The following is a 14,937-nucleotide window of genomic DNA, read 5'->3' on the forward strand; positions in this document are numbered from 1 at the left end:
AGCCTCTGGATCTGGTAGCCATGTAAACCCTTAAAAAATGTTCACCTTGTTAACGAAATAAAACATGTTTCTTGGATTCCGTTCATGGTGTAGCCCCATGTCCTCTTGCTCTGGTATCATTGTGTGTCTATAAAACACCTGCGTTCCTCTAACATTTCTAGCAAAAATAATAAGCATAACCTGCTTACCCCACCTTCCTCTTACCTCTCACCAGAAGATCCCAAGGATTGAGGAGTTAAGACGCCTGAGAATATGCCTATCAATTTTCATATTTAGCATAAACAATGAAAATATGGCTTACTGACCGGTTAGGCACGAGAACATGGCTTGTTATATTTTGACTCAGCGAATATAAAGGGTACCGACCGGGAGAGTCATTGCACCAACCAGGAAGATCGTTGGGCGTGAGAGCATAGCTCACTTATAACTCGCACTGGGGCGAGATTCTGGGACAGCCGACCGGGAAGGTCGTTGGGCGTGAGAACATAGCTCACATATAACTCGCACTGGGGCGAGAGTCTGGGACCCGACCGAAAAGGTCGTTGGACGTGAGAGCATAGCTCACTTATAACTGGCACTGGGGCGAGAGTCTGGGACAGCCGACCGGGAAGGTCATTAGGCGTGAGAGCATAGCTCACTTATAAGTCGTACTCGGGCGAGAGTCTGGGACAACCGACTGGGAAGGTCGTTGGGCGTGAGAGCATAGCTCGCTTATAACTCGCATTGGGGAGAGAGTCTAGGACAGCCGACCGGGAAGGTCGTTGAGCGTGAGAGCATGACTCACTTATAACTCGCACTGGGACGAGAGTCTGGGACCCGGCGTGAGAGCATAGCTCACATATAACTCGCACTGGGGCGAGAGTCTGGGACAGCCCACCGGGAAGGTCGTTGGGCGTGAGAGCATAGCTCACTTATAACTCGCACTCGGGTGATAGTCTGAGACCCGACCGGGAAGGTCGTTGGGCGTGAGAGCATAACACACTTATAACTCAAACTGGGGCGAGAGTCTGGGACAGCCGACTGGGAAGGTCGTTGGGCGTGAGAGCATAGTTCACTTATAACTCGCATTGGGGCGCGAGTCTAGGACAGCGGACCGGGAAAGTCGTTGGGCGTGAGAGCATAACTCACTTATAACTCGCACTGGGGCGAGAGTCTGGGACCCGACCAGGAAGGTCGTTGGGTATGAGTGCATAGCTCTCTTATAACTCGCACTGGGGTGAGAGTCTGGGATAGCCGACCGGGAAGGTCGTTGGGCGTGAGAGCATAGCTCACTTATAACTCGCACTGGGGCGAGAGTCTGGGACCCGGCCGGGAAGATCGTTGGGCGTGAGAGCATACCTCACTTATAACTCGCACTGGGGAGAGATTCTGGGACAGCCGACCGGGAAGGTCGTTGGGCGTGAGAGTATAGCTCACTTATAACTCGCACTGGGGCGAGAGTCTGGGATAGCCAACCGGGAAGGTCGTTGGCCGTGAGAGCATAGCTCACTTATAACTCGCACTGGAGTGAGAGTCTGGCATAGCCGACCGAGAAGGTCGTTGGGCGTGAGAGCATAGCTCACTTATAACTCGCACTAGGCGAGAGTCTAGGACCCGACCGGGAAGGTCGTTGGGGGTGAGAGCATAGCTCACTTATAACTCGCACTGGGGCGAGAGTCTAGGACAGCCGACCGGGAAGGTCATTGGGCATGAGAGCATAGCTTACTTATAACTCGCACTGGGGCGAGAGTCTGAGACATTCGACCGGGAAGGTCGTTGGGCATGAGAGCATAGCTCACTTATAACTCGCACTGGGGTAAGAGTCTGGGACAGCCGACTGGGAAGGTCGTTGGGCGTGAGAGCATAGCTCACTTATAACTCGCACTGGGGCGAGAGTCTAGGAACCGACCGGGAAGGTCGTTGGGCGTGAGAGCATAGCTCACTTATAACTCGCACTGGGGCGAGAGTCTGGAATCCCGACCGAGAGGTCGTTGGGCGTGAGAGCATGCTCACTTATAACTCGCATTGAGGCGAGAGTCTGGACAATCGACCGAGAGGTCGTTGGGCGTGAGAGCAAGTTCACTTATAACTCGCATTGAGGCGAGAGTCTGGAGGCGTGAGATCATAGCTCACTTATAACTTGCACTGGGGCGAGAGTCTGGGACCTGACCGGGAAGGTCGTTGGGCGTGAGAGCATAGCTCACTTATAACTCACACTGGGGCGAGAGTCTAGCACCCTACTGGGAAGGTCATTGGGCGTGAGAGTATAGCTCACTTATAACTCGCACTGGGGCAAGAGTCTGGGACTCGATCGGGAAGGTCGTTGGGCGTGAGAGCATAGCTCACTTATAACTCGCACTGGGGCGAGAGTCTGGGACACCCGACCGGGAAGGTCGTTGGGCGTGAGAGTATAGCTCACTTATAACTCTCACTGGTGCGAGAGTCTGGGACAGTCAACCGGGAAAGTCATTGGGCGTGCGAGCATAGCTCACTTTTAACTCACACTGGGGCGAGAGTCTGTGACAGCCGACCGGGACTTCTTAGGAAAGCCCGTTCGGGGGTAGATGCTGTCGACCTAGGGGTGAGTTCCTGACCAGGGATTGCTTAAAGGGAATACTCTGACCCCGTCTGCAGTCAAGAAATATATAGTGTCAGACGTAAGTAGTGAAGATAAAAAATATTAAAACCTTACTCAGCCCTCGGGAAAATGGCGTCGAGTAGCCTTGCAACATTCAAATTTATCTCCCGCCAATTTCCTTTGCCGCTTCCCAAGAAGAGCGCATGGCAAACGCTTTCGTACGCTTGCTTCCTCTCATGATTTCCTTATCACGTCTATCATTAATACGCTTCCTAGGGGTGTGACACCTGTCCCATGCCTTTATTGCTTACACCGTATGACGCCGCCGACTTAAGTCCTTTTTGTACACGACTTCCCATAAGAGTATGTCATTCTATGATCGGACGGCATGGGCGCTTTACCCAAGAATATACTCGACTCATCTTTCGATATTCCCTAGGAAAGACCGCTTAATAAGCCCTAAAGGCATACCTCAATCGTTGTCTTAGCGCTTCGACTACCTCCGCCGCCTCGTTATTCTGCTGTCCCCGGTGCCTTAGCCCTTCCCCTTCTCGATTCCCCACGCCTGGTTCTCTTCCTCCTTTCGTCTGATTTCTTCTTCAACCTTCCTCATTTTGATAATGGCAGACGGTAAGGCATCCTTCTGGTACTCTTATTACATTTCTGACATAGACGACCATGACCTGTCCATGATCCGATCTAACCTGTAACTTAAAGAAGATTATGAACTGCGACTCCCCACACCCAGCGAACATCCCTCCTCCCCTCCTGAAGGCTTCATGACTGTTTTCAAGGACCAGCTTCTAGGAGGCCTTCGTTTTCCCCTACATCCATTCAGCTCCTCCCTGAGCCAATACTTTGGTATTTGCTCTTCTCAATTCGCTCCTAATTTCTTCAGGGCTATATGTGACACCGTCATTTTGTGTCGCGTATACCAAATCCCCTTGACCATCCAGCTATTTCATCATTTTTATTCCTTCAAACGATCTGAACCAAGGGTATTCATGGTGAAAGCTAGACCTGGTTATAAATTCTTTTCTGACATGTCCTCTTCCAATAAAGGTTGGAAGTCTCGTTTCTTCTTTATTAGATTACCTGAACCGCTGATTGTACCAGCCCAATGGCATTCTGATCTTCCTACTAATCTTCCTGTGCACCATCACCAACCCTCCTGCCACTCAGCTTTAAAAAAACTCCGAGGCGTGAGTGTTCGCTTGTCTATAATACTATTGGAAGGATTTTTTGTATTCTTTCGGGTTCAGCCCAGCTCATGCAGAGATAGGGGCTCCGCTAGGTAAGACCATGCTTTCCTTCTTTCTATTCTTCGCTAACTGAGGTATTCTCTTCCACTTTGCAGAGGCTGCTATTGTCCGAGCCTACTCTTCAAATATAAATCAACAGTCCCTCGCCGTTTTGAAAGCCCTGAGCGTGGACCTTAAACAGGGCCTGGCAGCTTCCTCACAGTCTGTCCCTCCTGCGCCAGCCTGGGCGGAAGCCCCCCTACTCTTCCCCTGGATGATGCCCCTCTGGAAGACCTTGCTACACTAGAACAGACCGAGGAGGAATGGGTCGCTTCTCCCCCTCCCGCTAAACGACTACGTCTCCAGCGCAAAAGGAAGAGAGTTATTCCCGCGGTCCAGGCGTCTCCTCCGCCTCTTCCTTCCGGCCAGCGTTCATCCGTAGCCTCCTAATCTTCCGAGGCTAAGGATGTTACTCCCGATCGGGAGATTGCTCTCGGGTCGTAGGTTCCCACCTTGTCGCCCAGAATATCAGCCCCTATACCCGTTCGGGTTCTTCTCCCGAGCAGACTTCTCTTCCTGTTCGGGCCTTATCTCCTGGGCAGATCCCTCTTCCCGTAATGGACCAACCCGGGAGCTCTACAACTTTGTCCGCCTCGTTTCCTGTGGCTGCTTCGGCCTCCAGTTCTCAAACCCGAGAGAGAATCCCCAAAATGTATGCCTTCACCACTTCTTGGCGCCTGCCCTCCTCCACCGAGCCTGATGCCGACGAAGAAGCTGCGGAAAATGCTCCTCCTGCGGTTGGCTTGGTTCAGCTACAGGGCGAGTTAGCCACATCCAGGCGGTCAGGCAATCGAAGATTTTGGAACAATCTGCCAATGGAAGAGCTGGACCAAGCCTCTCACCAGATAATTTCTATGAGTTTTCTTTTATCAGGGCTCCTCCTATAGAATTCCTTATAATCCTTCCTTCTGTGTCTTATGCAGGCCTGCTCCGCCAGCCTGAGCGCGATCCAATATGCCGCTAATTTACAAAGGGAGCATGAGGTGTTGAAGGCTCGTCTTCAAGAATTGGAGCTACCGCTTGCACCCCGCGATCTGCTCAATCCAACACCCGGCGACTTGGCGGGGTATCTGCGGTTGATTGGGGAGTTTGCCAAGTTTTCCCGAAGCATCGCCCATGCAGCTTTTGACAAAATAAAGACCTTAGAGGTAGCTTTGTAGACTAGCGAGTCCAAGATGGCTTCGGAGGGGGAGCGTCGTCGCTCACTTGTGGCAGAATTAGATGAGAAAGATGCAAAGTTGACCTCTTTATCTTCCGATCTGAAGAGTTTACAAGAAACTCAAGAGACTCTTCAGAAAAACTTAACAGATGTTCAAGCTCAACTAGCTTCCAGTGCCGACCGGGAGAAAGCCATTGAAAGTCGTTGGGAGGCCAACCAAACTGTTGGTTGCTACTCGGAAACCCCAATGGCTCCACTGTACAAAAATTTTGTACGTAATCTGAACCTTTCCTAGCTACCATGTGTTCTTTTAAGTTAAACTTGTATCTCCTGCGGAACTTAAAATGTTTGATTCCAAGTTTAACTTATATTTCTTTTAGGTTTAGATTTGGATCTCCTGCAGAACTTAACACGTTTGATCCAAATCACCTAGGATATAAATTCAATTAAATATTAGTTTCCAAAATTGGCTTCCAGTACTGCATGGCGAGGCACTTGGCCTTCTTGGATATGGGAGCAACCACCGCCGACTAGACAAAGCCTTTTAAGGAAAGTTAATATTTAATTTCCTTATATAACTCTAGGTTAACCAAAAGGAACAATCAAATCACAAGGAAAAAGAAAAAGAACACAACATCAAAATTAAATTCGAAAAACAAGAATCGAATGCCTCTTGTATTTGGTATTTATACAAAGAAAAATTAACTAGTATGATGCGGAAATTAAATACTAGTTATACCTCTTCCTTGTATGCTAAAAACCTCGAGATCTTCTGCCGTATCCCTCGCCTCCTCTTAGACGTCGTGTGGGCAACGATCCTCCAAGATGAACACCATCCGGAAAGCTTCTCCTCCATCTCTAGAATTCGGCCACCACCACCACAAAGGAGCAAAAGAGAGCAAAGGGAAGAGAGGGAGAGGGGCCGGCCACTTGATGATCTCCAACAACACAATATCAATTGTTATGTTTCAAGGGCTCCCCTTCTCCCCTTTTTATATTAGTTTCCCAACGGAAAATTTTGGAAAGAGTTTTATAAAAAATTATACTCATTCCTATTTCCTTTTAATTTTTTCTTTTTCTTTCTTTTTAATTAATCAATCCTAGATTGATTTATTAATTAAACAACTATTTGTTGATGTTTAATTATTTGACCGGCCCCTTGCTTGGGCACCAAGCAAGGTGGCCAGCCACTTATTAAAAGGGAAAGAAAGAAAAAAATTTTATAAAATTTTAAAAGAAGAAAACTTCTAATAAAATTTTACAAACTCTCTTTTTTTTTTCTAATGTGGATATTAAAAGGAAAGTTTTAAAATTTAAAACCAAGTTTTAAAATTTAAAACATCTCTAATAATATTTCTTTTTAAAAGAAAGTTTTATAAATTTTACAACTCTCTTTTAAAACCTTGTGGCCTAATTTAAATTAGCAAAATTTTATAAATTTTTAAAATCTCTCTTTTTACAAATTGTAAATATCTGAGAAAATTTAAAAATTCAAAAACAACCTTCCTAATTTAAATATTACGGCCAGCCCCTTTGCTCAAGGCAAGGGTCGGCCACTTCTAGAGAATATGTGGCCGACCATTACTTGGTCACCAAGCAATGAACCGACCCCTTCTTGGACACCAAGATAGGCTTTTCTTTGGATGGACTTGAGGCTTTATTGAGGCTACAACAGGGACCTAGAGGAGAAATGGTTTTGGCCTTCCGATGAGCTCGAGTATCCCGTGCTCGCCCCAAACACACAACTCAAGTTCATCGATAATAACTCATTCCACTAGAGAGTTATTACCGCACTACCGCACCAATCCCAAATTACATTATGGGCTCTTTCTTATCATGAGTGTGTTAGTCTCCCTGTGTTTAAGATTACGAATGTCCACTAATTAAGTGAGTTACTGACAACTCATTTAATTAATATCTAGCTCCAAGAGTAGTATCACTCAACTTTGTTGTCATGTTGGACTAGGTCCACCTACAGGGTTTAACATGGCAATCCTTATGAGCTCCTCTTGGGGGCATTCTCAACCTAGATAACTAGGACACAGATTTATTCTATAATCAACAACACATACTATAAGTAATATCATTTCCCAACTTATCGGGCATATTGATTTATCGAGCTAAACCTCACCCTTTGATAAGTCAAACAAATAAATATTAAATATACATGCTTGTTATTATATTAGGATTAAGAGCACACACTTCCATAATAACTAAGGTCTAGTTCTTTTACTAAGTCAGTACAAAAAGAACTTACCTAAATGATCCTACTCAATACACTTAAAGTGTATCAGTGTAATTTATTAGTCAAGATAAACTAATACTTAATTACACTACGTCTATTCTGATGGTTTGTTCCTTTCCATCTTAGTCGTGTTTATAATTTATAGAGAACCGACAACATGATCTTCTAAGTGTGACTCCACACTCCATGTTATCTACTATATAAATTAATTGAACAATTACATTTAACAAATAAATGTAAACATTTGACCAATGTGATTCTTTATTTCAAAATAAATGTGTACAAAAGCTAAACTTTTAAGTATACACTCCAACAATCTCCCACTTATACTAAAAGTCTAATCTGCCATATCTGTTGCCATACATCTGATTCCCATCCCCTCCACATGTCGATCAAAAGCTTTCGTCGGAAGGGCCTTAGTGAAAGGATCTATCAGGTTATCTGCTGATGCTATCTTGGCGACAACAACTTCTCCTCGCTTGATGATGTTTCGTATCAGGTGGTACTTGCGCTCCATATGTTTACTTGCCTTATGGGCTCGTGGTTCCTTCGAGTTTGCAACTGCTCCACTATTATAACAATAAATTGTGACGATCTTGGGCAAACCAGGAATCACATCTAAGTCCATTAGAAAGTTCATGAGCCATACAGCTTCTTTGGCTACCTCAGAGGCTGCCACATACTCAACTTCCATGGTTGAGTCTGAGACGCATTTCTGCTTAACACTCCTCCATGCAATGGCTCCACCTCTTAAAGTAAATACATAGCCTGATGTAGACTTACTGTTGTCCCTATCTGATTGGAAGTCCGAATCCATGTAACCCACAAGAAGTAAATCGTCTGCTTGGTAAACTAGCATATAATCTCTAGTCCTTCTCAGGTACTTTAATATATGCTTTACTACAGTCCAATGTCCTTGTCCAGGGTTACTTTGATATCTGCTAACCATGCCCACGGTAAGTCTCGTACACAACATTGCATACATAAGGCTTCCTACAGCCGAAGCATAAGGAACTGCCTTCATGTCCTCAATCTCCTTTGATGTTTTTGGAGACATCTCTTTAGATAAGGCTACTCCATGCCTAAAAGGTAAGAAACCTTTCTTGGAGTTTTGCATGCTAAAACAAGCAAGGATTGTATCTATATATAAAGCTTGAGATAGGCACAACATTCTTTTCTTGTGATCCCTTATAACTTTGATCCCAAGGATGTGTGCACATTCTCCTAAGTCCTTCATATCAAATTGTTTGGACAACCATACCCTTACGTCCGATAATACCTTGACATTGTTGCCAATTAACAAAATATCATCTACGTATAGTACAAGAAATACCACCATGTTTCCGTTACACTTCTTGTATATACAAGACTCATCCGGACACTGAATAAATCCATATGACTGGATGACTTCATTAAACCGGATGTTCCAAGATCTTGAAGCTTCCTTCAGTCCATAAATGGACCGATTAAGCTTGCACACTAGATGCTCTTTTCCCTTTTCAATGAACCCTTCTGGTTGCTTCATATGGATGTTTTCTTCAAGACTTCCATTAAGGAAAGCTGTCTTGACATCCATTTGCCAAATCTCATAATTCATATGAGCGACAATGGATAAGAGTATCCGGATAGACTTAAGCATAGCTACCGGCGAAAAGGTCTCCTCATAATCGATTCCCTCTTTCTGAGTGTACCCCTTCGCAACAAGCCTTGCTTTGAAGGTTTCTACCTTCCCATCTGTCCCTCTTTTCCTTTTATAGATCCACTTGCATCCAATGGCTTTTACACCATCAGGTGGTTCTACAAGCTCCCAGACCTTATTAGAATACATAGATTCTATTTCGGAATTCATTGCCTTTTGCCAAGATACTGCATCTATATCTTGGAGTGCTTCATCATATGTCCGGGGATCTGGTTCATGTTTGCCTGGGATCAAGTCTGAAGACTCACCCAAAAACATGAATCTCTCAGTCCCACTATGACGAGGTACCGTCTGTGGTTGTGTATCATGTGTGACACGTGTTGCAGTCTCTTGTGGTACTTCATCTTGTACTGTTGGTACTGAAGTAGACGTGTCCTCTCTAAGTTCTTCTAGAACAATTTTACTACTAGGCTTGTGATCCATTATATAGTCTTCTTCTAAAAACTAGGTATTGGTGCTAACAATGACCTTCTGTTCTTTAGGACTATAAAATAAACCGCCTTTCGTTCCTCTGGATACCCCACAAACATACGAACTTCTGTACGAGATTCTAACTTATCAGCATCTTGTTTCAGCACATGTGCTGGACTACCCCAAATCTGAATATGTCTTAGACTGGGCTTCTGCCCATTCCATAATTCTGTGGGAGTAGAAGATACTGATTTAGAAGGTACTAAGTTCAGAATGTGCGATGTTGTTTCCAGAGAGTATCCCCAAAACGAATTTGGTAATTCTGAATAACTCATCATCGATCTAACCATCTCCATAAGAGTCTTATTCCTTCATTCTACCACACCATTCTGTTGGGGTGTACCAAGTGCGGACAATTGAGATTGAATCCCGACCTCTGATAAGTAATTCCTAAACTCTCCTAAGAGGTATTCGCCACCACGATCAGACCGTAGTGTCTTGATACTTTTACCTAGACGCTTCTCCACATCAGCCTTGTACTCTTTGAACTTATCAAAGCACTCAGACTTGCGGCGCATTAGGTAAATGTATCCATATCTTGAATAATCGTCTATAAAAGAGACAAAATATTCAAAGCCACCTCTAGCCTGGATAGACATAGGACCACACAAATCAGAATGAACCAATTCTAACGCTTCTTTGGCTCTATACCCCTTGGCCTTAAAAGGTCTCTTGGTCATCTTACCTTCCAAGCAGGATTCACACGTTGGAAAGTTTTCCAACTCTAATGGACCCAAAAGTCCATCGTCTACAAGCCTTTGAATCCTACTTAAGTTAATATGACCAAGCCTTAGATGCCAAAGATGTGTTTGGTTCATTTCCGAAGGTTCTTTTCTCTTATTAGAGTTAGAAGATGTGTTATTAATTTTCATATTTTGCTTTGTGGGAGAAATTAGATTTAAAGTATATAAATTGCCAACCAATGCACTAGAACAGATAATCACTTTATTTCTCTTTATAACCACATTGTTACTAAAGGAAACTGAATATCCATCCAAATACAGTTTAGAAACTGAAATTAAATTCTTTCTAAAACTGGGTACATAAAGACAATTCCTTAAAACCAATTTCCTATTCCTATCAAATGATAAGTAGACGTCTCCCACTGTAACAGCCTCCACCTTAGTAGTATTGCCTATGTAGACAGTTATCTCTCTATCAAATAGTCGTCGGGTTTCGAACCTAAGAATTGCAGACATGATCAAGGCTCCTCGTATCTACACACCAGCAAGTAGATAACACCGCTAAACATGTTTCAACTACTAGAGTATGAGATATAATCTGCTTGCAAATAAAGCACTTGCCCTTTGGCTTCTTTATTCCATGTCCTGCACCTTGAGGTTTATTCACCTTCTTTGTCGAGCCATTTTGTTTCTTCTTCTTCTTGCCTTTGGCTTAGAAGTAGAACCATTTTCAAAGATAGTGAATTTGAGAATATTGACGAAATAACCCTTTCAAAAGTTCCGCCAATGAATACATCCTTTTATTCATATTATAGTTCAACGAAAATGCTCAAAACTTTTGATGATACCTGGGTTTCCCCATCAATTTCCCTCCAAGAACTTGTATTTCGCTTAAGTAAGCCATCATCTTGAGAATATGATCCCTCACGGAGTCCCCTCACCATGGTGGTTGTCATCAGTTTTCTTTTTGATGTCCGAAGAGTTCCTTGAGATTGTTCATTATATCATAGGTTGTTGGTAAGTCCTGATGCTGATGTTGCAATACATTTGACATCGAAGCCAAGATGTAACACCGCGCAATCTCATCAGCTTTTACCCATTTACTATGATGTTGAATCTCCTCTGGGGTAGAATCATTGCTAGGTGTTTCTGGGCATTCCTCTGACAGTACAAACTTATAACCCTTAGCAGTTAAAACAATGTCCAGGTTTCTTTTCCAATCTATATAGTTGGGTCCAGTAAGTCTATTTTTTTTTAGAATAATGGCCAGTGGGTTGAAAGTCATCCTAAGAATCACAAAATAAATTTTGGTAGAACTCTAAATTTAGAATAATATTGATTCCTTAAAGAATATTATTTTAAATTAACCAACACCTTAAAACACCGTGAATTTTGTATGCCACGATAGTGTGGACGTATACAAATTCAACATTTGTAAAAGGAGGGTATATCCCATTAATTTTATTATCTTGTCAACCTAACTTTTTGACAAATAAAATTAATAGTTGGTTTCCTTCGGTCACACAAATAATAGCAGTGACTCCGATGGGGAGGATACTATTAGACGTGCCTAAGTGTATACCATTACTTGACACTAAGTCCATTAATAAGATTGTGCCCCTTCCGATGGGGAAGATCACACGCTCTTAATTAATTTCCTATAGTCATCCGAAATGGAAGTTTGATCTAGTGATCCGCAAACAAACTAATCCGATATGGAGGAAGGCACTTAGAGCCAACGCGCAAGTTTGTTTGCATCACTTACAAACCAGTAATGGAGACTGTGGAATTCATTAAAATAAATTCCTCTCCCACTTAGTTATTTAAAGTGAGGAATTTTGATGCTAGCCTACTAAACATGTACACTAACATTCACACACAGCACAATACAAAAGCAATAAATAGAAAAACTAATTTTCAACTATTATGGCTTTTATCTATTGTTGTCCTCCGTGTGTTGTCATCCCTAGCTGCTGCCATCTTTGGCCACTGCCACCGGGTCTAGTTGTCGCATCCATCTTGCTCCTTGTTTCGCTGCGCCACTCTGATCCTCAAAAGGTTCCATGCCTTGCAAGATTCGATCCGTGACATAAATAGAATTTTACATTTTTCGATCCTATATTCCTCGAAGGAATGTACATGTAAACTAGATCGAACATAAAATAAAATTTACATCCATCGATCCTATATTCCATAAAAGGAATGTACATGTATCTAGATCAAAAAATAAAATCCTAATAAAACTAAATACAGCTCCTGCTGTATTTTATAATACAATCATGCACACATAATAAATGCCCTTGACATGTCCAAGGGTCCAATCACACACATAATAACTATAAGCCAAAATAGTTGGATCCTGCATCCACAAAATTAGCACATCCTACTATTAACTTGCCTAAATTATGTATGACATGTGCATAAATAAACTAATACCAAATACACAGAGGCAAAACCCTAGCTCTGATACCAATTGTTGGTTGCTACTCGAAAAACCCAATGGCTCCACTGTACAAAAATTTTGTACGCGATCTGAACCTTTCCTAGCTACCATGTGTTCTTTTAAGTTAAACTTGTATCTCCTGCGGAACTTAACACGTTTGATTCCAAGTTTAACTTATATGTTCTTTTAGGTTTAGATTTGGATCTCTTGCGGAACTTAACACGTTTGATCCAAATCACCTAGGTTATAAATTCAATTAAATATTAGTTTCAAAATTGGCTTCCAGTACTGCATGGCGAGGCACTTGGCCTTCTTGGATATGGGAGCAACCACCACCGAATAGACAAAGCCTTTCAAGGAAATTTAATATTTAATTTCCTTATATAACTCTAGGTTAACCAAAAGGAACAATCAAATCACAAGGAAAAAGAAAAAGAATACAACATCGAAATTAAATTCGAAAAACAAGAATCGAATATCTCTTATATTTGGTATTTATACAAAGAAAAATTAACTAGTATGATGCGGAAATTAAATACTAGTTATACCTCTTCCTTGTATGCTAAAAACCTCGAGATCTTCTGTCGTATCCCTCGCCTCCTCTTGGGCGACGATCCTCCAAGACGAACACCACCCGGAAAGCTTCTCCTCCTTCTCTAGAATTCGGCCACCACCACCACAAAGGAGCAAAAGAGAGCAAAGGGAAGAGAGGGAGAGGGGCCGGCCACTTGATGATCTCCAACAACACAATATCAATTATTATGTTTCAAGGCCTCCCCTTCCCCCCTTTTTATATTAGTTTCCGAACGGAAAATTATGGAAAGAGTTTTATAAAAAATTATACTCATTCCTATTTCCTTTTAATTTTTCCTTTTTCTTTCCTTTTAATTAATCAATCCTAGATTGATTTATTAATTAAACATATATTTGTTGATGTTTAATTATTTGACTGGCCTCTTGCTTGGGCACCAAGCAAGGTGGCCGACCACTTATTAAAAGGGAAAGAAAAAAAAATTTATAAAATTTTAAAAGAAGAAAACTTCTAATAAAATTTTACAAACTCTTTTTTTTTTCTAATGTGGATATTAAAAGGAAAGTTTTAAAATTTAAAACCAAGTTTTAAAATTTAAAACATCTCTAATAATATTTCTTTTAAAAAGAAAGTTTTATAAATTTTACAACTCTCTTTTAAAACCTTGTGGCCTAATTTAAATTAGGAAAATTTTATAAATTTTTAAAATCTCTCTTTTTACAAATTGTAAATATCTGAGGAAATTTAAAAATTCAAAAACAACCTTCCTAATTTAAATATTACGACCGGCCCCTTTGCCCAAGGCAAGGGCCGGCCACTTCTAGAGAATATGTGGCCGGCCATTGCTTGGTCACCAAGCAATGAACTGGCCCATTCTTGGACACCAAGATAGGCTTTTCTTTGGATGGACTTGAGGCTTTATTGAGGCTACAACAGGGACCTAGAGGAGAAATGGTTTTGGCCTTCCGATGAGCTTGAGTATCCCGTGCTCGCCCCGAACACACAACTCAAGTTCATCGATAATAACTCATTCCACTAGAGAGTTATTACCGCACTACCGCACCAATCCCAAATTATATTATGGGCTCCTTTTTATCATTAGTGTGTTAGTCTCCCTGTGTTTAAGATTACGAATGTCCACTAATTAAGTGAGTTACTGACAACTCATTTAATTAATATCTTGCCCCAAGAGTAGTATCACTCAACTTTATTGTCATGTTTGACTAGGTCCACCTGCAGGGTTTAACATGGCAATCCTTATGAGCTCCTCTTGGGGGCATTCTCAACCTAGATAACTAGGACACATATTCCTTCTATAATCAACTACACATACTATAAGTAATATCATTTCCCAACTTATCGGGCATATTGATTTATCGAGCTAAACCTCACCCTTTGATAAGTCAAAGAAATAAATATTAAATATACATGCTTGTTATTATATTAGGATTAAGAGCACACACTTCCATAATAACTAAGGTCTAGTTCTTTTACTAAGTCAGTACAAAAAGAACTTACCTAAATGATCCTACTCAATACACTTAAAGTTTATCAGTGTAATTTATTAGTCAAGATAAACTAATACTTAATTACACTACGTCTATTCTGATGGTTTGTTCCTTTCCATCTTAGTCGTGAGCAACTGTTTATAATTTATAGAGAACCGACAACATGATCTTCTAAGTGTGACTCCACACTCCATGTTATATACTATATAAATTAATTGAACAATTACATTTAACAAATAAATGTAAACATTTGACCAATGTGATTCTTTATTTCAAAATAAATGTGTACAAAAGCTAAACTTTTAAATATACACTCCAACACAAACCACACTCAAATCA

This window comes from Zingiber officinale, chromosome 1B, assembly GCF_018446385.1.
Source record: "Zingiber officinale cultivar Zhangliang chromosome 1B, Zo_v1.1, whole genome shotgun sequence".
Taxonomy (NCBI): Eukaryota; Viridiplantae; Streptophyta; class Magnoliopsida; order Zingiberales; family Zingiberaceae; genus Zingiber; species Zingiber officinale.